Source organism: Bombina bombina, chromosome 4, assembly GCF_027579735.1.
Source record: "Bombina bombina isolate aBomBom1 chromosome 4, aBomBom1.pri, whole genome shotgun sequence".
In the NCBI taxonomy this organism is placed as follows: domain Eukaryota; kingdom Metazoa; phylum Chordata; class Amphibia; order Anura; family Bombinatoridae; genus Bombina; species Bombina bombina.
Genome location: NC_069502.1, coordinates 923,921,073 through 923,947,980, shown reverse-complemented (window position 1 = coordinate 923,947,980; position 26,908 = coordinate 923,921,073).

Below are 26,908 nucleotides of genomic sequence, written 5' to 3'. Positions count from 1 at the left end.
AGGGCTGGGATGTTGCTGAGTCACTGGATGTGTACCTGGTCCGGTCTTGGAGTGCAGTTCCCTTCCATGTTTTGTATTTCTCTGGGTGATTACATCCACCTGTGCACTCCTTCTTTGTTTTCAGTTTGTTTAGCTTTGTAAGCTTGCATGGTGTGGCTGTGTTAGGGACTCAGGCAGTGGAAAGGACCTTGACGTGGTGCCTGAGCTTTTCCCATTTGGCCAGATGCGGTAACTAACCTTTCGAGTTGTGATTTTATCTAAGTTGTGAGGTAGCTGGTGAGTGCTGGGTGTCTCTATGTGTTGTATTACTTTTTGTTTGTAATCCCCCTTGTTTCTTGCACCCATTCCAGACTGGGGTTAACTGCCTGTGGCTATGGTGACATCACAGCTTTTTTGGAGTGCTATTTAGCACCCAGGGCTGGGATGTTGCTGAGTCACTGGATGTGTACCTGGTCCGGTCTTGGAGTGCAGAATATATATATATATATATATATATATACACATACATACATACATACATACATATATACATACATACATACATACATACATAAGAGCCAGAGTGAATGGTCTGGGACTGCGCTAAAGTTTGCCCAGAGGGAGTATAAAGAAAGGACTTTCCAAACTGAATATTCAATGGCATACAATCTCGGCTGTATTTACCAGCGAAAAGATAAAAGTAGCAGTAAAAGGTAGGTGCAGCTAAATCACAAAAAGAAAGTAATATCCTTAGTAAACTTCCAAATAAGATATGAGAAGACAAGAAATTTGTGATCAAAGTGCACAGAACCTTCTTTCTATATATCACCTATAATTGCCCAGTGACGCTAAATAATAATAAAATTAAAAAAAGAGAGAAAATAAAATTAATATTTAATAATAATAATACTAAAAATATTAAATGAAGTACTAACTACCTGAGTTCACATATAAAAATAATAATATAATAAAATGTTACCTATAAAGGGAATAAGAATGGATTCACTAGAATAACATGAGCTAATAAATGCAAACACAGGTGAGAAACACATATAATAACACATCCAAATAAATCAAATACATTATATAATATAAAACGTAATATCTAATTACTAAAATAAATAATAAAAATAATAGCAGCAGCAATATCTGCCCGATGTATAGAAATGTCTCTGATGTCAGTCTGTATAAAAATATGTGGAAACCAGAGGAGGGTGTTCAAAAATGTTATCCAAAAATGAAATGTAGCAAAATTCCTATAAAATGTTTGTATCCCAATCAATAAGTATGCAGATTTTTCTTTCCAATTACGTATGCAGATTTCACCTCAATCATATGAGGTAAGAACGTTGTAAGCAAAGGAAAGCATCTGTTTCTTAGGGAGCCTGAAAGGAAATTGCACTATATTTTTCCCTCTTCTCTTTTCTCCACCTGAGAGGACAGGATACTTCTCAAGACAGTGAAACTGTATGCGTTTGCTCAATAGTCGTAGGAGCACTCTCACCAATCTCCAAGGCAGACTCTCTCTCCAATGTTGGATATCTTATGTAATTTATGGATACAAGGAATCACTTTTCCTACTCTGACACTCCTGGCGTCTCATTTGCTCTGCTTTTGCGGTCTTTTGGGGCTATATATATATATATATATATATAAATTTAGTTAAAGACAGATTTTTTACTTAAAGATACAGATATTTATCCCCCTCTTCTTTCTAATTATATATATATATATATATATATATATATATATATATATATATATATATATATATATATATATATAATAACAATAAATGAAAATGGGGAAAAATGAAAAAACAAACAAAAAAAACATTTTTTGCAGTGTTCTACATAACTAGTTTAGCTATAAAGAAATACCCCCGCATAAATTCATTATGTTGTCTTGATTTTATGAGTACCCCTTATGTCTAGGTTTCCAATTAATTTATAGCAAATATAGGCCAAATACTACAAAGTTGGACTTATTGGTTTAGCGTTTGCTATGCTTGGATAGTAAGCTAAATAGCGGTCACCCAATTCAAAACTGCTACATAAACCTATACATTTTTAGAATTGAGACACCCCAGGGTATTTATCTAGAGGTATTTTGACACTTTATATTTAACTCCTTTATTGCCAGAAATTAAAATTTAGGGGCAAAAAAAACCAACGCAAAAATGTATGCTTAGTGTGGCTACAAAAAGGTTTCATATGGAAACTTCAAATACATTTTTCTAATAAAAGGTTGTTTTGCTAGTTTGGTATTTACTTAGCAAAATCTGAAAGTGGTAGTCAAGTATAGTAAATAAAAAAATGCTGGGTTGTTTTAAGAAAAAAATACTTTTATGAAACATATATTAAAAATCAAGTCATAATTAATATTTTTAATAAAAGCTATTTTTTACAAGACCAAACATTGATTTTTTAAAGAAAACCCACTGAGCAGCAGCATTTTGAATTTACTTTGAATGGATTCTGTGCATCCTGATGACTACTATACAAATTCAGGAGAATGCACCTGGGCTTAAGATATATAAATATATCCTAATTTTCTAAATCCATGCACATTTACAAGAGCTTTGACATTTCAGTTTTAGCTTATTTTGGCTCCCTAATCTTACAGAAGCCAGAGACAAAATGGCTTAGCTCCTGCAGATGGAAGCAACCTGAAAGTTCCTGAGCACTTAGCGTTAGCGGGATGGGCCACAAAAAATACAGATGTGCTAGTTAATACGTCAGAAGAGTGATCCCAAGTTTGCAAGCTGAGCCGTGCCATAGTGAGGTCTGAGAGCAATTCTCCATAGTCCACTCTAAGAAGAAGGAGGTGGTAGTATATCTGCCAGACTGGAAAAATATGTGATGGCAAAAATGTTGGACCTCTTTATTATGGTCTGAATGAGTCCAACTCATATTTATTTGTGTGATGGTTTCATTGCCTTAACCTGCAATTTAATATTACTTACTGCAAGGACTAGAAAATGTAACTAACATTTACTAGTAAGAGAAAAGTTACAATTACATTTGATGTTAAAGACAGGAGACGAGTTGACGCCATTAAATATTTAAATATGTTTAAACGAGTTGACGCCATTAAATATCTAGGTTTAGTCTTGCATAAAAATCCTTCTTTTTGGTACAAAGATAATTTTGGGCTGTTATTCCAAAAGATTGGAGCAGACCTACAACTGTGGACTGCGTTTCCATTATCATTGATAGCACGTGTCAATTTAATCAAATCTATTATCTTCCCTGTTATACCCTCTGCAGAACCTGCCTCTGTTTATTTCATATAAGGATCTGAAATTAATCAATGCTCTATTTTCCAAATGTATTTGGAACAATAAAAATCCTTGAATTGCACTTAATGCAAAATACTGGAGCAGCGGGACTTGCCCTCCCTATCCTTAAACTGTATAATTTGGCTGCTATGGTCAAAACAGCGATAGATTGGCTCTCGGGATCTAGCTTAGTAACATCTGAAGAAATAGAATCCTTTTTAATTGCCCCGTTTTCTTTAAAAGCTATTCTACACTCTCACGCACAGAAACTGCCTCAGAATGTTAGTTGTCTCATCTCCTTTAAGAACATAGTTCAGGCATGGCAAAAATTTTGTAGAATTCTAGATTTAGATTACTCTGTCTCAGAATTTCTACCGATTTTAAGTAATCCAAGTTTTCTTCCGGGCCTATATCAAAGAGTATTTAAAGACTGGGCTGAAAAAGGGCTATGTTATGTAAAACAATTACTCGATGAAAACTATCAAATATTAGCTGCAGAGGATATCTTTAGTAAATTTGGATTACCTAGAGCCAGTTTATTTGCTTATTTTCAAATCCGCCACTTTATTTCAGAGCAGAATTGGTATGCTCTATCTTTGGTGGTCTGGTCGGATATCAAGCTCTGTATACAAAAATTCACAACAGGGGACTCCTCGATCTCTTTGATGTATGACATTATGTTGAATAAGCAGAGCCTGTTTGTCAGGGATAATATCTGTAAATCTTGGTCACCTATAATTCCCTCGGTAGATCATGGAATAATTAATCAGAGCTTTGATGCAATACGCAAATGTAAAGTCCCGGTGGCCTGGAATGAATCACACATGAAACTGATTAATAATTTTTATCTCTCTCCCTGGAAATTAAACAAGTTTTATCCCTCTTCGGTCAACTTATGCCCGCGTTGTGCACATGTCAGAGCAGATATACTTCACATGTTCTGGACATGCCCTAAAGTTAGACAATTGTGGCTGAAAATTATCTACTGGTTCAATAAATGATATTAAGTTACAATAGGCCTATCTGCAGAGGATATTATCTTTCTATTTCCACTAAAAGACACCTTCAACAGTAACACTATAAATAGTCTAAATACAATAATATTTGCAGTTAGATACTGTATTCTCAAAAATTGGAAAGCCAGGCATGTACTAGGACTAGTCATGGTCTTTAAAACTCTTCAAGATCAAATTCTTTTTGAGTCATATCATCTCTACGATGCTTCTGAGAATAGAATTAAGAAATTTCTATGGAGATGGTCTCCTGTTATTTTATCCTATCCAAATACGCTCCAAAAATTGATTCTCTCCCCTTTCCTATCATCAGTGAGCTTTGCGGAACTGACTCTATTAAATGTTTTTCCATATACTTGGATTGAGCAGCCTGGAGAGGAGCGTCGGGAGGTATAGATGAGGTAGGGGCGGAGGGGTGGGGGAAGAGGAGAAGGGGAATACAACTCCTAGTTTTTTTTTGTTTTCTTTTTTGTCATTGTTCTGTCTCATTTTATGGTTGTCCTCGGTTGATTCTTATACCTCTCTAAGGAAGGAATAGGTAAGGAGTCGGAGCGCATGGTCTGAACAGGTTCTTTCCCTACTAAAAAAGATTTTGTTAGCAGACTTGGTATTGACTGGAACCTGTTTTAAATTTATGCTTTAAGAATTATGTGAGCTCGTACCTTTTCCTTATTATATTGGAAGCTGTTTCTGTATGAATATTTACTGTAAGACTTGTATATTTAAGTTGCTATTGTTTTGTTTTTTTTGTTGTTGTTCTGTTTAGTTTTGTTTTGTTCTGTTTAGTTTTGGTTTGTTCTGTTACATTTTTAAGTTTCGCAGATTATCGTGCATTAGAATGGCTAGTTTGTTTGTGATGTTTAAAGAAAGAAAAAAAGAGAAAGAAGAAGAAAAAGGAAAAAAAAAAGGAAAAAAAGATTTAAAAACCCCAGCAGGGTATATCATTTAGTTTAGATACTATGTATTGGCATAATTCTGTGGAATATTGATAATACTGATAATTCTCTACAGCCTTTGTCCTCTTGTTTATGTCATTTACAATATTTTATGTCGGGTCCTGCGTGGCACAAGATCTGTAATTTGATTTTCCTGTATCTACTGGTTATAAATAAAAGTTAAAAAAAAAAAAAAAAAGAAACACCATACAATAATGCATTCAATACATAATGTAATATTGGAATAATGAGCTGTTTTTGCTAAAACATCTTTTCTTTAATTGAATTATTGTGTTCTATGTGCTTTTGAACCACTGCTACTAAATGTTCATACATATTACATATGGAATGTAATCCAATGGCTGACCAATTTAAATGCTGGTCCAAAATAGAGAAATATATTATTTTATTTTTTATAATGGGATATTGCTGCTTATCAGATTTATTCTGTATACATTTTTTTCTACTCAAACTTCCAACATAGAGTAATCTGTTCTGCTTACTTAAACACGTCATGCTGGAGCTCTGTTTGCTTACCCAGAATGCACTACACTTGACTGTCTGCTACTGACGTCAGTGGCTAACTCGCTGCTCTACTGAAGTTTTAACACTCACATTAAGTCACCCTTCTTGCATTTCCTTTTATAATAGTTTTAGGTTTTTCTCTTGATTACAAGGAAACTCATTGGTTATATGTTTTCTGCTGTCTGCCTAAAAACAAATAAAATCTTTTTTTGCAGAAAAAAAAAAATTTTAACTAACATTTACTAGTAAGGAGAGAAAAGTTACAATTACATTTGATGTTAAAGACAGGAGGAAAGCCAATTTTTTTTTCTTTGTCCACTACAATTTCTTTTTTGTCCAGGAATAGTGAATTAATGGACTAGTGGGAACTTCAAGCCCTAATATCATAAGAAAATAAATAGTAAATAAAAAAATATAAATATATAGTGGGCTATGTTAATAGGAGACATTTACAGACTTATATGGAGGCACTATGGTGCTACTGTGCTTAGTGTGCTACACTAAGCGCTGTAGTTTAAGTCTATAGGGATAGATGAGCCATCCACAGACTACATTGTCATCTGTATGGATAACTTGCATTGGCAACTGTTGTAAACTGTCAAAATGCCCTTAAAAATGACATTTGTTTTAATTTTCTCCTTAACCAGTCAGCAGTAAGCTGGGGATCAGCCTTGGTAACATGCTTTAGTATGTACATAGCTGCATTTCCCTTCACAGTACAATAACACTGTAGCTTGATGCTGGTATCCCATAGCAACACAACCCTACCAGCTTTACTACTGTGTCTACTGCTAGTCCTTTTGTAGCACTAATAGTTTTACAAAGTCATAGGAGTTATGTTTTTGATAATGATTTAAATTATATGGTATTTATTTAAAGGGAACCCCACATTTTTCTTTCATGATTCAGACAGAGCATGCACTTTTAAGCAACTTTCTAATTTACTCCTATTATTAATTTCTCTTCATTCTCTTGGTATCTTTCTTTGAAAAAGCAGGAATGTAAACTTAGGAGCAAGCCCATTTTTGGTTCAGAACCCTTGGTAGCTCTTGCGAATTGGTGGCTACTGCTTTTTCAAATAAAGATACCAAGCAGATGAAGAAAAAATGATATGAGTAATTTAAAGTTGCTTAAAATTGAAATGCTCTATCTGAATCATGAAAGAAAAAAATTGTAGGTTTCATATCCCTTTAATGAAGTGCAATTTTGGAGGGTTTTGGCCACATGGCAATTACATGAAGCTAAGAACTGTAAGGAAGAGTTACCATAGTTGCCAACATTTAAAAAAAAATTCCAGGGACACTTTGCAGCAGAGCAAGCAAGCGGGTTACTTGAGTATTGACGACCTACTGTTCAACTGCTCCGCCCACTCAGTTCTGCAATCAAAACACACCCATTTGAAAGTAATAGTATAATTTAGACTTTAGACTTATCCATAGTTTATTATACAGATTACAGCACCAAGCTCTTACATCTACACAGTCTCTGGAACACATTCTGGGCATATGGTTATTTATACAACACAGCATAAAAATTAGAAAGACAAATAATATGTGAACCCATTCAATAATAATAATAATATTCCATTAGGAATGAATTATATTTAAATAATACACTATATCTATTTATCATCTATCTATCTGTATATATGTGTGTGTATGTGTATATTTATATATATATATATATATATATATATATATATACAAACAACAAATGTTGTGCAAAAGAAATTTTCAGGGACATTTCCAGGGACAAAAAAAATCCAGGGACATACAACAAAATCCAGGGACTGTCCCTGGAAATCAGGGACTGTTGGCAACTATGAGTTACCATACTGCAAACACATTACATTAAAGGGACTTGATACACAAATGTTGAAGCAGTATAGTTGTAAAAATGTGATGCAGCATAGTTGTGAAAAGCTCACTAGAAAACATCACCTGAACAGCTCTATGTAAAAAAGGAAGTTATTTTACCTCACAATTTCCTCAGTGGCCGCATTCCATTGTAAAGAGACTTTAATCACCCAATCAGGATGCTAGTACCAGGATTTGCAAGGGTGCATGCAGCTGGCATTTGTACCCAAGACAAACAGGATTACTTTAGACTTTTCAAAAAAAGATTGTGGAACTGTGTTCCACACAAAGGCCCCTATTTAAGAAAGTCTGGCGGACCTGATCCGCCAGACCTCACTGAATACGGCGAGCTGCTGGTGCAACGCCGCCCCCTGCAGACTCTCGATGTGTGTCTGCCTGCTCAGAGCAGGCGGACAGGTTATGGAGCAGCGGTTTTTGTGACCGCTGCTTCATAACTGCTGTTTCTGGTGAGCCTGCAGGCATGCCAGAAACACGGGGCATATATAGGCCCCAAATAAATGCTATAAACAGCACTTGATGCCCAGACTATATAGAGGTAGGAAAATTGACTTAAAATTTAACTTTTATTGGTTATTTATTTAAAAGATGGGTGGACATAACAAAAATGTTAGAATCAATATAAAAAACAATGTGCTACTTTTATGAAGTGTCTTACTTATTACCCAGTTTGGCCTTGTGAAATCTATGATATATTGGAGACACTTGAATTATGTACTGTCTGGATAACCGCTATATTTTCTGTCGGCTAGATTTAGAGTTTTGTCGGTAAGGACCCGCGTAGCTAACGCCGGCTTTTTTCTGGCCGCACCATAAAAATAACTCTGGTATTGAGAGTCCACATAAAGGCTGCGTTAGGCTCCAAAAAAGGAGCGTAGAGCATATTTAACGCAGCTTCAACTCTCGATACCAGAGTTGCTTACGGACGCGGCCAGCCTCAAAAACGTGCTCATGCACGATTCCCCCATAGGAAACAATGGGGCTGTTTGAGCTGAAAAAAAACCTAACACCAGCAAAAAAGCCGCGTTCAGCTCCTAACGCAGCCCCATTGTTTGCTATGGGGAAACACTTCCTACGTCTGCACCTAACACCCTAACATGTACCCTGAGTCTAAACACCCCTAGCCTTACACTTATTAACCCCTAATCTGCCGCCCCCGCTATCGCTGACCCCTGCATATTATTTTTAACCCCTAATCTGCTGCTCCGTAAACCGCTGCTACTTACATTATCCTTATGTACCCCTAATCTGCTGCCCCTAACACCGCCGACCCCTATATTATATTTATTAACCCCTAATCTGCCCCCACAATGTCGCCTCCACCTGCCTACACTTATTAACCCCTAATCTGCCGAGCGGACCGCACCGCTATTATTATAAAGTTATTAACCCCTAATCCGCCTCACTATCCCTATAATAAATAGTATTAACCCCTAATCTGCCCTCCCTAACATCGCCGACACCTAACTTCAAACATTAACCCCTAATCTGCCGACTGGAGCTCACCGCTGTTCTAATAAATGTATTAACCCCTAAAGCTAAGTCTAACCCTAACACTAACACCCCCCTAACTTAAATATAATTTAAATCTAACGAAATTAATTAACTCTTATTAAATAAATTATTCCTATTTAAAGCTAAATACTTACCTGTAAAATAAATCCTAATATAGCTACAATATAAATTATAATTATATTATAGCTATTTTAGGATTAATATTTATTTTACAGGTAACTTTGTATTTATTTTAACCAGGTACAATAGCTATTAAATAGTTAAGAACTATTTAATAGCTAAAATAGTTAAAATAATTACAAAATTACCTGTAAAATAAATCCTAACCTAAGTTACAATTAAACCTAACACTATACTATCATTAAATTAATTAAATAAAATACCTACAATTACCTACAATTAAACCTAACACTACACTATCAATACATTAATTAAATACAATACCTACAAATAACTACAATGAAATAAACTAACTAAAGTACAAAAAATAAAAAAGAACTAAGTTACAAAAAATAAAAAAATAATTACAAACATAAGAAAAATATTACAACAATTTTAAACTAATTACACCTACTCTAAGCCCCCTAATAAAATAACAAAGACCCCCAAAATAAAAAATGCCCTACCCTATTCTAAATTACTAAAGTTCAAAGCTCTTTTACCTTACCAGCCCTGAACAGGGCCCTTTGCGGGGCATGCCCCAAGAAGTTCAGCTCTTTTGCCTGTAAAAAAAAACATACAATACCCCCCCCCAACATTACAACCCACCACCCACATACCCCTAATCTAACCCAAACCCCCCTTAAATAAACCTAACACTAAGCCCCTGAAGATCATCCTACCTTGTCTTCACCTCACCGGGTATCACCGATCGGTCCTGGCTCCAAAATCTTCATCCAACCCAAGCGGGGGCTGGCGATCCATCATCCGGTGGCTGAAGAGGTCCAGAAGAGGCTCCAAAGTCTTCATCCTATCCGGGAAGAAGAGTAGATCCGGACCGGCAACCATCATCTTCCAAGCGGCATCTTCTATCTTCATCCGATGAGGACCGGCTCCATCCTGAAGACCTCCACCGCGGACCCATCTTCATCCGGCGACGTCCAACTGAAGAATGACGGTTCCTTTAAGGGACCTCATCCAAGATGGCGTCCCTCGAATTCCGATTGGCTGATAGGATTCTATCAGCCAATCAGCCAATCGGAAGTCGAGGGACGCCATCTTGGATGACGTCCCTTAAAGGACCCGTCGTTCTTCAGTTGGACGTCGCCGGATGAAGATGGGTCCGCGGTGGAGGTCTTCAGGATGGAGCCGGTCCTCATCGGATGAAGATAGAAGATGCCGCTTGGAAGATGATGGTTGCCGGTCCGGATCTACTCTTTTTCCCGAATAGGATGAAGACTTTGGAGCCTCTTCTGGACCTCTTCAGCCACCGGATGATGGATCGCCAGCCCCCGCTTGGGTTGGATGAAGATTTTGGAGCCAGGACCGATCGGTGATACCCGGTGAGGTGAAGACAAGGTAGGATGATCTTCAGGGGCTTAATGTTAGATTTATTTAAGGGGGGTTTGGGTTAGATTAGGGGTATGTGGGTGGTGGGTTGTAATGTTGGGGGGGGTATTGTATGTGCTTTTTTTTACAGGCAAAAGAGCTCAACTTCTTGGGGCATGCCCCGCAAAGGGCCCTGTTCAGGGCTGGTAAGGTAAAAGAGCTTTGAACTTTAGTAATTTAGAATAGGGTAGGGCATTTTTTATTTTGGGGGTCTTTGTTATTTTATTAGGGGGCTTAGAGTAGGTGTAATTAGTTTAAAATTGTTGTAATATTTTTCTTATGTTTGTAATTATTTTTTTATTTTTTGTAACTTAGTTCTTTTTTATTTTTTGTACTTTAGTTAGTTTATTTCATTGTAGTTATTTGTAGGTATTGTATTTAATTAATGTATTGATAGTGTAGTGTTAGGTTTAATTGTAGGTAATTGTAGGTATTTTATTTAATTAATTTAATGATAGTATAGTGTTAGGTTTAATTGTAACTTAGGTTAGGATTTATTTTACAGGTAATTTTGTAATTATTTTAACTATTTTAGCTATTAAATAGTTCTTAACTATTTAATAGCTATTGTACCTGGTTAAAATAAATACAAAGTTACCTGTAAAATAAATATTAATCCTAAAATAGCTATAATATAATTATAATTTATATTGTAGCTATATTAGGATTTATTTTACAGGTAAGTATTTAGCTTTAAATAGGAATAATTTATATAATAAGAGTTAATTAATTTCGTCATATTTAAATTATATTTAAGTTAGGGGGGTGTTATTGTTAGGGTTAGACTTAGCTTTAGGGGTTAATACATTTATTAGAATAGCGGTGAGCTCCGGTCGGCAGATTAGGGGTTAATGTTTGAAGTTAGGTGTCGGCGATGTTAGGGAGGGCAGATTAGGGGTTAATACTATTTATTATAGGGTTAGTGAGGCGGATTAGGGGTTAATAACTTTATTATAGTAGCGGTGCGGTCCGCTCGGCAGATTAGGGGTTAATAAGTGTAGGTAGGTGGAGGCGACGTTGAGGGGGTCAGATTAGGGGTTAATAAATATAATATAGGGGTCAGCGGTGTTAGGGGCAGCAGATTAGGGGTACATAAGGATAACTTAAGTAGCGGCGCTTTGCGGTCAGCAGATTAGGGGTTAATTATTGTAGGTAGCTGGCTGCGACGTTGTGGGGGGCAGGTTAGGGGTTAATAAATATAATATAGGGGTGGGCGGTGTTAGGGGCAGCAGATTAGGGGTACATAAGGATAACGTAGGTGGCGGTCGGCAGATTAGGGGTTAAAAAAATTTAATCGAGTGGCGGCGATGTGGGGGGGCCTCGGTTTAGGGGTACATAGGTAGTTTATAGGTGTTAGTGTACTTTAGAGTACAGTAGTTAAGAGCTTTATGAACCGGCGTTAGCCCAGAAAGCTCTTAACTACTGACTTTTTTCTGCGGCTGAAGTTTTGTCGTTAGAATTCTAACGCTCACTTCAGACACGACTCTAAATACCGGAGTTTGAAAAATCCCATTGAAAAGATAGGATACGCAATTGACGTAAGGGGATCTGCGGTATGGAAAAGTTGCGGCTGAAAAGTGAGCGTTAGACCCTTTTTTGAGTGACTCCAAATACCGGAGGTAGCCTAAAACCAGCGTTAGGAGCCTCTAACGCTGGTTTTCACGGCTACCGCCAAACTCTAAATCTAGGCCTGTGTTAGCTGAAATCATAGATTAAATTTTTTGACCATTATTGACAGACCCTGTTTTGGGTTAATATTTATTGGTCAAATAACTTGTGTATTTAGAATTAGTATTATTCTCTATCAGGCGATTGATAGTATTACTTAAGATATTTCAACCGTTTTATCTACAAAATTTATCATTAATAGTAGGATATGTATATTGTGTGCAATTGTACTCAAGTAATTAGATACATATTGTGCTTTAACTAAGTTCTTGTACTTATCTTGAATCCATCATGTATATATATAGGGTTGTTTATTAACTCTGTGTTTGATTGTTCTCACTGGATAATCATATATCCTCAGTTTGTATTTTTCTAATTTCACAGGTGGTTATTGTATCAATATATCTATATTGCAACACTGGTTGTATACTATTATTGGTTTGTTATTCCTTCCTAATAGTTCATTGTTGTAACTTATGTATACATTGTTATCAGTTGCTGTGTTCTTTGTTAAATCTTATAATCTTTTGTGTTTGGTGGTTAACGTTTGAATATTGCATGAATACCACTTACTCTTTTATCTTAAGTCTACAGCTGACTATTATTTGATGCTGTATATTGTGTATTCATACAGTTCATTTAACACAGATTTTTGAACATTAAGTGTTATATATTGATCAATTTTTTATTTTTTTTATACATTAAATATTGTATGATAATCAATTTTCTATCATAGGTTCTTATGCATTTAGTATTATATGATATTGTATGATAATCGATTTGCAGCTAGAATTCATATTCACACAATTTATCTACCATATGATATTGGTAATGTTTGTAAATTTAAGTTGGAACTTTAACACTTAACAGTGTCATCTGAAAAGTTATCACAATAGTACATTCATATAATTTATATCTATAGCATTCATGTATGGTACATACACGCAAATCCCTATCTCTAGGTACAAATAATGTACTGTATGTTACGTCTTTATTTTGAAACTAGCAACAATATACAATCTCTTATGTTTGAGCACAAGTATTGTGCGTTTTTTTTCTGGATATTCAAACTGTGATGTTAGATATTTACCAAGTATACACATGTTTGTTCCTATGATTAGAGTATTACTGCCTATTTTCGTGCTTTTTAGCGTATCCCTTAGGTTGATCTAATAGCGGTTATTAAGTTATATTAGCACTTTGTTATTGATTTTTTAAAATAACAAGCATTGGGACCCCATCGACCCCCACAAAACCCCCCTGACCGGTTTCGCCAAAAAAACTTGGCTTTATCAAAGGTGGCGGGCCGCCAAGGTTCAAAATATTTATGTTGTTAACATATATATAGTCTGGGCATCGAGTGCTGTTTATAGCATTTCTTTGTGTGGAACACACTTCCACAATCTTTTTTTTGAAAAGTCCAAAATACAAATGTGAGCACCACACCCCTAATACAAATCTAAAGGATATACAATACACAATTAAATTAATGTTATAATATGAGGAGCTTGCCTTTATAGTGCCTTTGTCTAACTTTTTGTGCTAGGATTACTTTAGAGACCATCCTGGAATCATTTGATGATTATCAGACCATTTGCACATCATCAGACAGCATCAAGCTTGTAAAGTCATCAGCTAAGTTAAAAACTTATGGGTGATTACTCCAGAATGAATAGCTGATTACCTTATTGATTACATCACAAGCATGAACAGCCAGTAAATGACTCGAGTCATCTCATTTAAATATTTTGGCATGTGGGCATACTTCAGGATGGCATCTGATGACTAGTCTGGAGTCATTGATTACTTCAGAATGACTCCAAGAAGTTCTTCTTTTTTGACAAGGGTAGGCACAGTCATGTTATTTAATGAAAGAAACTCACCCGGGGGAACTCTTTAAATCCATGTTTGGTAGGGTTAGACTGTCTAGCTGGTGGGGAATCTAGCACACCAGAAGTAAACTTTATCCCAAAGTTTAAAGATTTATAATTAGTTGTGGTAGGTGGCGCAAACCAAGTTGCTATTCCCAATGTGTCTTACTGTAAATATGTGTGATAATATGTGGGCTCAATATATGTTAATGTTTTGATAAGTACTATTTTATATTCTCTTATGGAAAAAATTGGATGTCGAAACTTTTAAAAAAAAAATATATATTATACTTTATTTGATTCCGGTAAACTTACCCAATAATAGTGATGCTAAAAGTACAATTAAACAAATATTATTACAAATTCCTTCAAAGTTTAAAAAATGACACCAGTGTCTCTATGTATCTATGTATAAAATGTACGTAATATATAAAAATATATGAATATATAAAAATTAAATTAAAATAATATCGTTGAAATCTTGCAATTTATACAGTTATAGGTTTATCACAAGTTGTAATTTCTAACAAAAAGTTTGTAAATACAATTTAATAGTGGATAAGACAATAGTTGCTGTATAGTTCATATAGGATACTTTGTTTCAAGTTAAGCTGTGCAATTGAGATCTTATCTTAGGTAACTATATATCAAATGTAGAGGTATGTTGGTGCGATTTTTATCACACTGTGATACAAATATACAAATTAGTACCTTAATGTGTATCTGTTTGATATCACTTTTGTGAGATGATTGCGGTTAAATAAACGCCGCTATGCCAATAATTTGCTGATGGCAGTTCTATATGGGCTGCTGGCGGTTAAATAAATGCCGCTTTGGTTTCCTCTTGTTAGGTGGGCTTATCTGTTTGCTGCGAGGAAATTCACTTTTATGTAAATGCTTGTGTAGTTGCAGTGGCCGCTTTGTTATCTTGTCCTTTGTCGGTCAGTGACCGATCGCGCTCTTAAGGATTTCTTGGTGGGATCTTCAGCAAACGGTTAGCACCTAACCGCAACAATGTTTTTTAAGTATCTCCGGTTTTTCTATTCTGTGGTTTGTCTGTCGGTCAGTGACCGATCACGATGGTATGGTTGTTTGATGACCCCCTGATGTGGAATATTTGTGTGCCTCTCCGGTCCGTTGTTCCCAGGTTTCTTTGATGTTGGTCAGTGACCGATCTGGGTACTGAAATGTGGTTGTGGGATAAGTAGAAAGTTTGTAGGATAAGTAGAAAAAGGAATTCTAGTTATCAATGTGATCTTTGCGGTTAAATATATGCCGCTAAGTAGGAACTTGAATATTTCACCAGGGTGTAGCTGGTATTCTCTTTGTCTTCTCAAATCCTTTGCAGGTGTGCTCTGGTATGCTGCTAAGTAGGAACTTGAATATTTCACCAGGGTGTAGCTGGTATTCTCTTTGTCTTCTCAAATCCTTTGCAGGTGTTTAAATCCAAATGCTTTATTTTCAATAAGTAAAAATATTTTGCGGCAGCATAAAGAAGGTAGAGTATTTTCTTCAAACACTCATATCGACCAACGGTAGCGCCAAGGGGTCAGCTGACGCGTTTCGGCTAATCGCCGTATTCCAAGCTGTATGACCCACTATACACCCCCTCGTTCATTTAAAACAATTAATCACATTTCATTGGTTGCTCTAGACTTGACGCTACAAATTCCATTCATTGATACATTTCATCGACATAAAACAATACTTATGTTCTTTTCTCACAATACAAATTGTTTCAATTTAATTGATTAAAAAACTTTACAATATTAATGTCTGCCTTATTTAAACTTTGACTACTCATTACTCCTTGGGATATACGATAGCTCATAGGTGGCCGTACAAATTAAACATTCTCTATGATTAAACACCTTTACAGTGGCTTCACTTTTAAACTGGTTCCTTGGGATAAGGTACTCACACGCTGTGCAGGTATGATTACTGCACGGGTACACTCCTACACATGTTAACCATGAGCTCACAATTTCTCTATGTTCCTTTAGTTTAGTTGGTGCTACTATGTTTCCTATAGTCTTTGCTTTTCTATAGGAAAATTGACATCCCTTCTTTGCAATATTGGCCAAGCAGTCATCTGCACTCAATATGGACAAATTTTGTCTTATAATTTCACACACAGCGTGATACTGATCACTGTAATCTGTTACAAAAAATATGCCTTGGTCAGAGTTTGGGTTATCTTTCTTTCTTGGTTTGTTTTTTAGTAGGGTTTCCCTCTCTACTTTCTCTACTTCTTTCTTTGTGTTTGTCACCATTTGCTTGTTATACCCTCTCTCTTTAAGCCTTTTCCCTAGATCTTCAGCTTGTTTATTGTATTCTTTTAAATCAGTACAGTTACGCCTTAACCTCACAAATTTACCTTTGGTGATGGCCTTAAAGATGCCCTTAGGGTGGCAACTGTCTGTGTGGAGTACTGTATTCCCCGAAATGGGCTTCCTAAATATGGTACTTGTTATTCCTTCATTCACTGAACCTGTAATTTTAATGTATAAGTATTCCACACTCTTTTCTTCATATTGATATGCAAAACTAATGCCCAAACTGTTGTTTGTTGGTTAATTCATTCACAGTCTTGCGTACATAATGTGTTCTCTGAGAGAAGAGTCTCCAAGGTTACCACATCACATGTTTCTGTGAACGATAACACATTATGTACGCAAGACTCTCAACAACAGCGCACTACATTACCAAGCTTTAAAAATAAGTCAACATTTTACCCCATACAAGATAGGGGCCCTATTCTAGTGACTTTCCAGAGGAGAGTAGAGAAAGAGCTAACTGAGCTGTCAAACAGTACAAACAAAATTAAGAAGAATCTAACATTTAAGGAAAGAAAGGCACTTCAAGAACTGAGTAACAACAGAGACATCACTATTAGGAATGCAGATAAAGGTGGTTCCATAGTGGTCATGGATAGGACGTGGTTTGTTGAGGAAGCCCTTAGACAACTAAATGACCCAACACAGTACATGAAACTACGCAGTAATCCAACTAATAGATTTGTGAGGGAGCTGGAGCACCTGGTAGATGAAGGAATGGAAGTTGGTTTATTTAACCAAACAACAGCAGAATATTTAATTGTGGAACATCCAATTGTTCCAATTTTCAATCATCTACCTAAGGTGCACACATCCCTCACAGAAATAACTGGAAGACCAATAGTAAGTGGCATAGGGTCTATAACAGAGAAACTATCACAAAGGCTCGACACAATTCTACAACCAATAGTACTAGAACTATACAGTTACCTGAGGGACACAAAAGATCTTTTAAATCTCTTGGCAGATTTTCAGTGGAAGAAGGGCTATGGTTGGTTAACCATAGACGTAAAAGCTTTATATACATCTATACAACATGACAAGGGCCTACAAGCTATTGAATTTTTTCTAAGGAGATCAGGTAAATATAGCAGTCCCCACATAAGCTTCATAGTGGAGATAACAAAATTTTTATTGACACACAACTATTTTTTGTTTGAGGGTGCCTACTACCTCCAGAGGCGTGGAACAGCTATGGGGGCAAAATTTGCCCCCTCGTACGCCAACCTGTTCATGGGTTGGTGGGAGCTGCTCCACATCTTTAGGGGTGGTGGGGCCCAACAACAACAGATAAAATTTTATAGAAGATTCATAGATGATCTGATAATAATCTGGGAAGGAAACAAAGAATCAGCAGAAAAATTTGTGAATGAACTAAATAACAACAGTTTGGGCATCAGTTTTACATATCAATATGAAGAAAAGAGTGTGGAATACTTAGACATTAAAATTACAGGTTCAGTGAATGAAGGAATAACAAGTACCATTTTTAGGAAGCCCATTTCGGGTACTCCACGCAGACAGTTGCCACCCTAAGGGCATCTTTAAGGCCATCACCAAAGGTCAATTTATGAGGTTAAGGAGTAACTGTACTGATTTAAAAGAATACAATAAACAAGCTGAAGATCTAGGGAAAAGGTTTAAAGAGAGAGGGTATAACAAGCAAATGGTGACAAACACAAAGAAAGAAGTAGAGAAAGTAGAGAGGGAAACCCTACTAAAAAACAAACCAAGAAAGAAAGATAACCCAAACTCTGACCAAGGCATATTTTTTGTAACAGATTACAGTGATCAGTATCACGCTGTGTGTGAAATTATAAGACAAAATTTGTCCATATTGAGTGCAGATGACTGCTTGGCCAATATTGCAAAGAAGGGATGTCAATTTTCCTATAGAAAAGCAAAGACTATAGGAAACATAGTAGCACCAACTAAACTACAGGAAAATAGAGAAATTGTGAGCTCATGGTTAACATGTGTAGGAGTGTACCTGTGCAGTAATCATACCTGCACAGCATGTGAGATCCTTATCCCAGGGAACCAGTTTAAAAGTGAAGCCACTGGAAAGGTGTTTAATCATAGAGAATGTTAAAATTGTAGGGCCACCAATTGTGTATACCTCCTTACCTGTAAAACATGTAATATCCAATATACAGGTTTAACTACTCGGGAGGTGAGGAGCCGTATCAGGGAGCAACTAACATCAAAGCAGGTAAAATGACTACACCTCTAATTGAACACTTCCTGAGAAAACACAATAAAAGTCCTAACACTCTAGGGTGGACAATTATACAGAAGGTAAAAACCCAGAAAAGAGGGGGGGGGGGGGGGACACATAAACTACCTCTTATCAAAACAGGAGGTGTTTTGGATGATAAAGTTACAGACCAGAATTCCAAAAGGATTGAATCTGGAATCAGACATAATTAACTTTTTTGGCAATAAATGCTGATAATGCAGTTCCAAGAGGGACAATGTGATAAGTAGATGCATATCAAAGCAATGTGAAAAGTAGATGCATATTAAAACAATGTAGATAATACTATGAAATATAAAGGAGTTATGACAATTCCAGCCTAGGTGTTAAATAAGGTGTAAAGTAGTGAGATGTATATTAAAGCACTGTAGATAATGTTATGAAACACAAGAGAGTTATGACAGTTTCAGCCTAGGTGTTAAACATTTTATTATCAAAATTTGGTGAATAATAACATTGGGAGAGGTTTTCTGGAAGTTAGAAATAAACATAAATACAAATAGCTTAGAAATATAGCATCTGAAATAGTCACGAAGGGATTGAAAAAGCGAATAAAACCTAATAAGTAAAATTGAAAATTCATTTTTAATTTTAAACCATACATGGGAAGCTAATACTATCCAAAAGTACAAAAGAAAGAAGTGGAGGAAAAATGTTTATAATATTTGCAAATTATATTATGTAACACGCTTCACCATATATAGTAATGAGCTATCGTATATCCCAAGGAGTAATGAGCAGTCAAAGTTTAAATAAGGCAGACATTAATATTGTAAAGTTTTTTTAATCAATTAAATTGAAACAATTTGTATTGTGAGAAAAGAACATAAGTATTGTTTTATATCGATGAAATGTATCAATGAATGGAATTTGTAGCGTCAAGTCTAGAGCAACCAATGAAATGTGATTAATTGTTTTAAATGAACGGGGGGGTGTATAGCGGGTCATACAGCTTGGACTACGGCGATTAGCCGAAACGCATCAGCTGACAACTTGGCGCTACCGTTGGTCAATATGAGTGTTTGAAGAAAATACTCTACCTTCTTTATGCTGCCGCAAAAGATTTTAACTTATTGAAAATAAAGCATTTGGATTTTAAAGAGTTCCCCGGGTGAGTTTCTTTCATTAAGTTGATTCCAGCACCTGAAACTCGGGTTGAACTATATATTGAAGAGCGGAAACACGGACCCCAGATGCACACAGTGCTTACAGAGCAGGAAGGAGTCGGGTCAGCGTTGACTAGGAGGAGAGGAGCAACGGTGAGTAAAATAATTTATGAAATGCAGGCATAGTCCCTTTTTGTGATATATAAAGTACATTTTTTCTTTACTCCGCAATTTGCTCTCTCCGTAGACCGGAACCGGTCTGTCACACAAAAGGACAATTATAAGAATACAAGTGTGTACGCACATATGACCGAGACTGACCCGACTTTTCCACAATACTGTGTTTACCTTCCTGTGTTTATCCTTTGGAGTTTAATACACTGAAGTTATAATAAGAGTGGATTGTGAATTTATATGGACAGAAATATTGAAACAAAGAGATTGTTTATTTGGATTAGCCGATTCTAATGTGAGAAGGTCAATTTTGTATATTGATACAGTCATGTTATTTCCCTATCAATTCTTGGGAGATTTAAGCGAAATCTCATGAGATCACAGTACAGCAAAGTGTGACATCAACACTGATGAAGCTGATTGGCTGTTGTTTTTGTCAACATGAAGTTGACATCAGCTGAAGGATATCTGTTAACAGAACACTTACTCTTGTGAGATGAAGACATTTTGATGTAAAATATCTTACTTTTTTACTTAGAGATGATTTTTTCTTGTCAACTTTTTTTTAATTATGTTGCATGACTTTCAAGTCATTTAGCGTGTTGGTATAATGTTCCTTTAATACATCTAGAACATTAAATTCCTTCATCCTAAATGTCACTAGAGTTCTGAAAATTTAGGAACACATTATCTATAGGAATGTACATGTATCAACTCAGCCATCACAAAGGGGTACAATTGGCTTCATACAAGTTTCTGTTTTTTAAATTGTAGATGAAAATGGAAAACTACGGGGCTGCTATCTACCCCGTAGTTTCCGGCTCCACAAAAACAGAAGTTAAGAAGCAGTGGTCATAAGACCGCTGCTCCGTAACTTCTCTGACACCTTTTATGTGGCGGACTGCAATCATCTCGATCAGATGCAATCAGGATGATTGACACCCCCCTGATAATGGCTAATTGGCCGCAACTTGCAGGGGGCAGCATTGCCCAAGCATTTCACAAGAAATACTTGTGCAATTGTGCATTTAGCGATGTCGGGCGGACAGCGAATCATGTCCGCCCGACGTATGATAAATTGACCCCCAAGAGTAAACTGAAAAGTTGTTTAAAATTGTATGCTCTATCCAAACCAAAGACAATTTTTAGGTTTCCTGTCCCTTTAAATATATCTGAGCCTTTTTAAAAAGTGCATCTACTGAATCTTCAAGGACTACTATCATATGCAAATTCTACAGCTTTTACTGCACACCAAACAAACAAACATTTTTTTCATTTACATGACCTCTCACCAAATTCAGTTTCCATGCTATAAATAGTGCTCCTTCCAACTTCCTAAATCTAAACTACCCTATCTCTAACCCAAACTATAACTTAATCAAAACTAGTGACATTTTGAATGGCACAGAAACAACTGCACATTCTAATTTCTGCACTTTTTCACCTGTGACGTATTGCAAATGCCGACAGTAAAGTCAAAATTAAACTTTTATAATTCAGATAACTAGTTCCCAGCACTTCATTGTTGCTCCCGAGTCTACACTTCGACAAAGGATACCAAGAGAATTAAGCAAATGTGATACTAAAAGTAAACTAGAAAATTGTTTAAATTTGAATACAATGGGGCATATGTATCAAGCTCCGAATGGAGCTTGATGCCCAGTGTTTCTGGCGAGTCAGACTCGCCAGAAACAGCAGTTATGAAGCAGCGGCTACAAAGACCACTGCTCCATAACCTGTCCGCCTGTTCTGAGCAGGCGGACAGACATTGCCGGAAATCAACCCGATCGAGTACGATCAAGTTGATTGACACCCCCTGCTGGCGGCCTATTGGCCGCGAGTCTGCAGGGGGCGGGGTTGCACCAGCAGCTCTTGTGAGCTGCTGGTGCAATGCTGAATACGGCGAGCGTATTGCTCGCCGTATTCAGTGAGGTCTGGCGGACCTGATCCGCAGTGTCGGATCAGGTCTGCCAGACCTTGATAACTATGGGCCTCTATCTTTACCATGAACCTTTTGTTTACTTTACTTTCTCTTTAAAGTGCACATTTTAGCATGATACCTAATGCAATGTAGGTCACTACATTATTAACCCTTCGTCAGAAACCTGTGTTTAAAACTTTAACAGATAAGCCCTAATAATGTTTTGTTTATTTTTTTAATTTCTTTAGTCGCAAATAAAAAAATAATTAAAAAAAAAAACTTCTGCTGGCCTTAAAGAGACATGAAACCAAGGAAAAATATTTTGTTATTTAGATAGAGAATACAGTTTTAAAAAAGTTTTTTAATTTACTTCTATTTTAAAATTTGCTTCATTCTTTTTTTATTCTTTGTTAAAAAAATACCTAGGTAGGTAGTTCACATGCCTGAAGCACGAAACGACAGGAAATAGTGCTGCCATCCAGTGCTCTTGCTAATGTATAACATTGTCGCAAAACTGCAAACACTGGTCTGAATCACAAAGAGAATTGGGATTCAAAGATTGCAGTTATCTAGCACTTCTATTACCCCTATAAGTGTCAGACATCCAACTCAGCAAAGAAGAACCAATGGGTAGGGTTCTATAATTAAAACATAACTTTTATTGTTACAAAAAAAAAATTTAAAATCATTGTGTGAGTGTGTGTGATTTAAAAACACATAGAAACTCGAGTCTGCATCAATATTACAAGTGAGTAGCGTTGGGGTAGCTGACTGTAGTATACTTCAGTTAGTAAATATGTTTGAAGGACAATTAGGTTGGTATAATATAATGTACTTTCTTAATTGTAGGTAGCTCTGTTGTTTATTCACCAAGGGGCATTAATGTATCCCTGTAGATAGCAGTACTGAGAGTGTTATCCCTTTTTAGAGTTTCATGATATGCAGTTTTTAGAGCCATCTTAAACAATTGGACAATTTATTCAGCTTTCAGTAAATACAATATTTTTCATAATATGCCTGTATGGTGTAAATTACTGATAATTACTATCTTGAGTTGTTGCTTACATACAGGGCCTTCTGTATATCGCCGATATAAATATGTACAGCTGATATAAACAATCAGTTGGATTGTAACCATTAAGTTACTATATAGTCTGTAAGGATATCTGTTCTGAAGCAAACAAATTCAAGTCTCCTATAAAATGTGTGAATTTTGTAATAGACATCTATATTTGTATGCTTGATTTCATTATTAGTGCCTGTGTTTATTAAAAACTTAAGGAACTTTATTTTGTAGGAGTATGATCGTTCATATTGTGCTTGCGTTGTTTCGTGCATACATAATAATAGTATCAAGACAATATAATTTGTGTCCACTAAGATAGCTGATATTAGGATGGATACCTAATTGCTATAATTATTGCGTCAATCTGTATATTATGCTGGACCCAATATGAGATCCCTTTTGGATGTAGCAAATGCAGGTTTATTGGTTACTTAATTGGACTATCACTATTATTATTGAGTAACTGGACACTTCGTTATCGTATTACTACGTTAAAGTATTCTTATAACTGTTTCATCCAACGTGTGATATAGTCAGTAGCTTTTAACACTTGTGTATGTAGTTGCTAAATCTAAATTTAAATATATAGGTACTGGAGGCAGCAACGGTAACCTTGTATATTATGATTTTAAGCTAAGTGTTAACATTTTTTAAAGTTTGTCCACCATCATACAGCCTTATTTTGGCATTAGTACACTTAGGTGTGTAGTTACTCAAACGGAGTTTGAATATTTCAAGGTACTACAGGCAATAGCGGTAACCATATAAAATACGATTAAAAGCTAAGTGTTAGAGTTTGTCCCCCATCATACAGCCTTATTTTGGCATTAGTACACTTAGATGTGTCATTACTCAATGGAGTTTAAATATTTCAAGGTGCTGTAGGCAACAGCGGTAACCATATAAATTATGATTGGCAGCTAAATGTTAAAATTTGTCCACAATCGTACAGCCTTATTTTGGCATAAATGCAGTGATCTATTGAGTCTATTGTTGTCCGGTATCTCTCATTAATATTATAGTTTGTACATTGCAAGGTTTAAACTTCTACCATTTGATCGTATTTTTTAAATATACCATTATACCATTTGATCGTATCATTTTTAAATAGTCCCCAAGATAGGATAGCGCTCCCGCAATAAGATTACGCTTCCACAAGTTAGTTATATTTTTACAAGCGAGTTGCTATGCAGTTTAAAAAGATAAACTGGGTATTTTAAACAATACCCTGCCCTAACATGTTTCGCCGATACTATTACGGCTTTTTCAAAGGTGACGCGCGTCGGTGTCGGCGGGTATTTAAGAAGGACAACTCCGCCCCTTGAGAATTCTAAGCCAATCCAAGCTTTTCTGATTTGAGGTGTGTCATCTATGTCAGATGACACTGTGCGGTGAGGCAGGTCTGGCCGTTACAATGGAAATATGTACCAAAAGTATATTACATTATGTTGAACAACAAAAAGAGCTGCATAAGTAAATAAAAGGGGATTCCCCAGAGTTATGAAATATAATCTTGTGACTCTTCAATGGATTTTTACATTGCTCGTGTATTTTTATTTTTTATTTAGTTCCGATCTAAAGGGAACTGCATCTAGTATATTATAAGGATGATAATTTATAAAAAAAAAATGTATTGGATTATTCCAAGTTTTAAATGTATAGTATACTGTTCAAAAACATTTTACTGACAGGGGGTATAGTCATTATCACGGTATTTTGACTCGCAACTGTCAGAAAGGATTTTTCAAAAATAAGAGGAATTTATTGTATATGTGTGCTGAAATAGGTTTGAAGTTTTATAATTGAATACCCTTGTATGCTAAAAGTGCTATGTGGGGCTGGTGAGTGCGTTACTGGAATAGAATGCTTGAGATGTAATGTAATTTCGAGTGCATTAAAAATAAACATAAACACAGTGTAGACCACTGGAAAGAGGGATAAAAGGAAAAGTGTAGTGGATACCTACAATTGGTGTCTGTGACAAAATATAAATGGTGTTCAAAAGAATCATAATGGTGAGCGTGTGAGTCAGATTGTGGTCTGAAAAAATGGTGAAGAAATATATAAAAATTATATAGACAATGTGGATGTAGGGAAATGTATTTACACCAAATTATATTTTACTGAAATTTATTTTTTCATAAAATAATTCTTTATTTTGGTGATATAGTGCATGATGGGCATAAATAAAAAAGGGGGGAGTGAAAAATGAATTAACACATTAAGTGAGGACTGAAATTAAGTCCAGTGGTGGTGACAAATAATTGGGATCATTATAGAGGTTATGCTCTAGTGAGGGCTAAAGAGGCACAGGAAAAAGGGGGGTGAAGAAAAAAGTGGCAGAATGATCTTGAGTGGGATTATCCTAAATATCTAGATAGAGAATTTACTTGGTTAAATATTACCAAAAAGTGGCTATCCTCATGTTATTGATGTTATTATTGACTATGTATAAAATGGTACCAGAAAAATGGGTATAACTTGTAAGTATTCCCTGAAATATGATATTGTTTTTTGTGTGGGGTTCACCTTTAAATATTTATCTGATTTTGATTTTTATAAGAACATTGAGTAGGTATTTTGTTCATTGAGACCTTTTGGGTAGACACAATCCATTAAGTATATCCATCTGGTTTCAACTTTCAGTAACGCCTTTTCAAGATCACCGCCTCTGAGGCCAAAATATACTTTTTGGATTCCATAGCATTTTAGATCAGAAGGCTTGGATTTGTGGTGCCTGAAAAAATGTGAAGCTACAGATGTTATTTTCTTGTCATCTGACAGATCTTTGGGAGCATTCCAAATATTTTGCATATGTTCCATAAGTCTGGTATGTAGTTTCCTTGTAGTCATACAAATGTAGGTACACGGGCATTGGCATTGGAGGGCATATATTACGCCAGTTGTGTTACAGCTGATGTATCTTTTGATTTTGTTCTGTTTTCCAAATCTATCAATGACAGATTTTTTCTTCATCATATTGCTGCATGTAGAGCAATTGCCACAGGAGAAAGATCCTTGTTCTACAGATCTGATTTTAGTCGTTTTCTGAACAAAATGGCTTGGGCTGAAAATCTCTTTGAGATTTCTGCTCCTCCTATAGCTTACCTCTACTCTGTCTCCAATTAGATTTTTTAGGTGGGGATCAGCTTTAAGTATGTGCCAGTTCTTCTGAATTATATTGACAATTTGTGGTGTGTGTTGATTATAAGTTAACACCAATCTGGTCTTACTGTCATATTTTTGGCTTTTGACCTTTAGCAGTTCTGATCTTTTGGTTTTTAGTGCTCTGGTTTTAGCTTTTGAAACCGATCTTTTGCTGTAACCTCTTTGAAGTAGATGATTCTCCAATTAACATGCTCTCTCCTTGAAGACATTATCCTGTGAGCAATTTCTCCTCAATCTTAAGAATTCTCCAATGGGCAAAGCTTTGGCGGTGTTAGGTGCATGGGCACTGGTGGCAAAAAGAACATTATTGGTGGCTGTTTCTTTTCTGAACAGATCGGTACTTAATGAGCCATCACTTTCTTTACAAATTAGTAAATCGAAGAAAGAGATATTGGTTTGGCTTTTAAGGTACGTCAATCTAATGTTCAGATTATTAGAATTTAATTTTGATAGAAAATCATCCAGATCTTTTTCTGTGCCTTCCCATAGGAACAGGGTGTCATCTATGTATCTGATCCACAATGGGATTTTGTTGGTATAATGGTCATTTGTATCAGTAAACACCATGGTTTGTTACCACCACCCTAAGAATAAATTGGCATATGTAGGTGCACAAGCCGTGCCCATAGCAGTGCCTTGGGTTTGTAAATAGAACTTGTTATTAAATAAGAA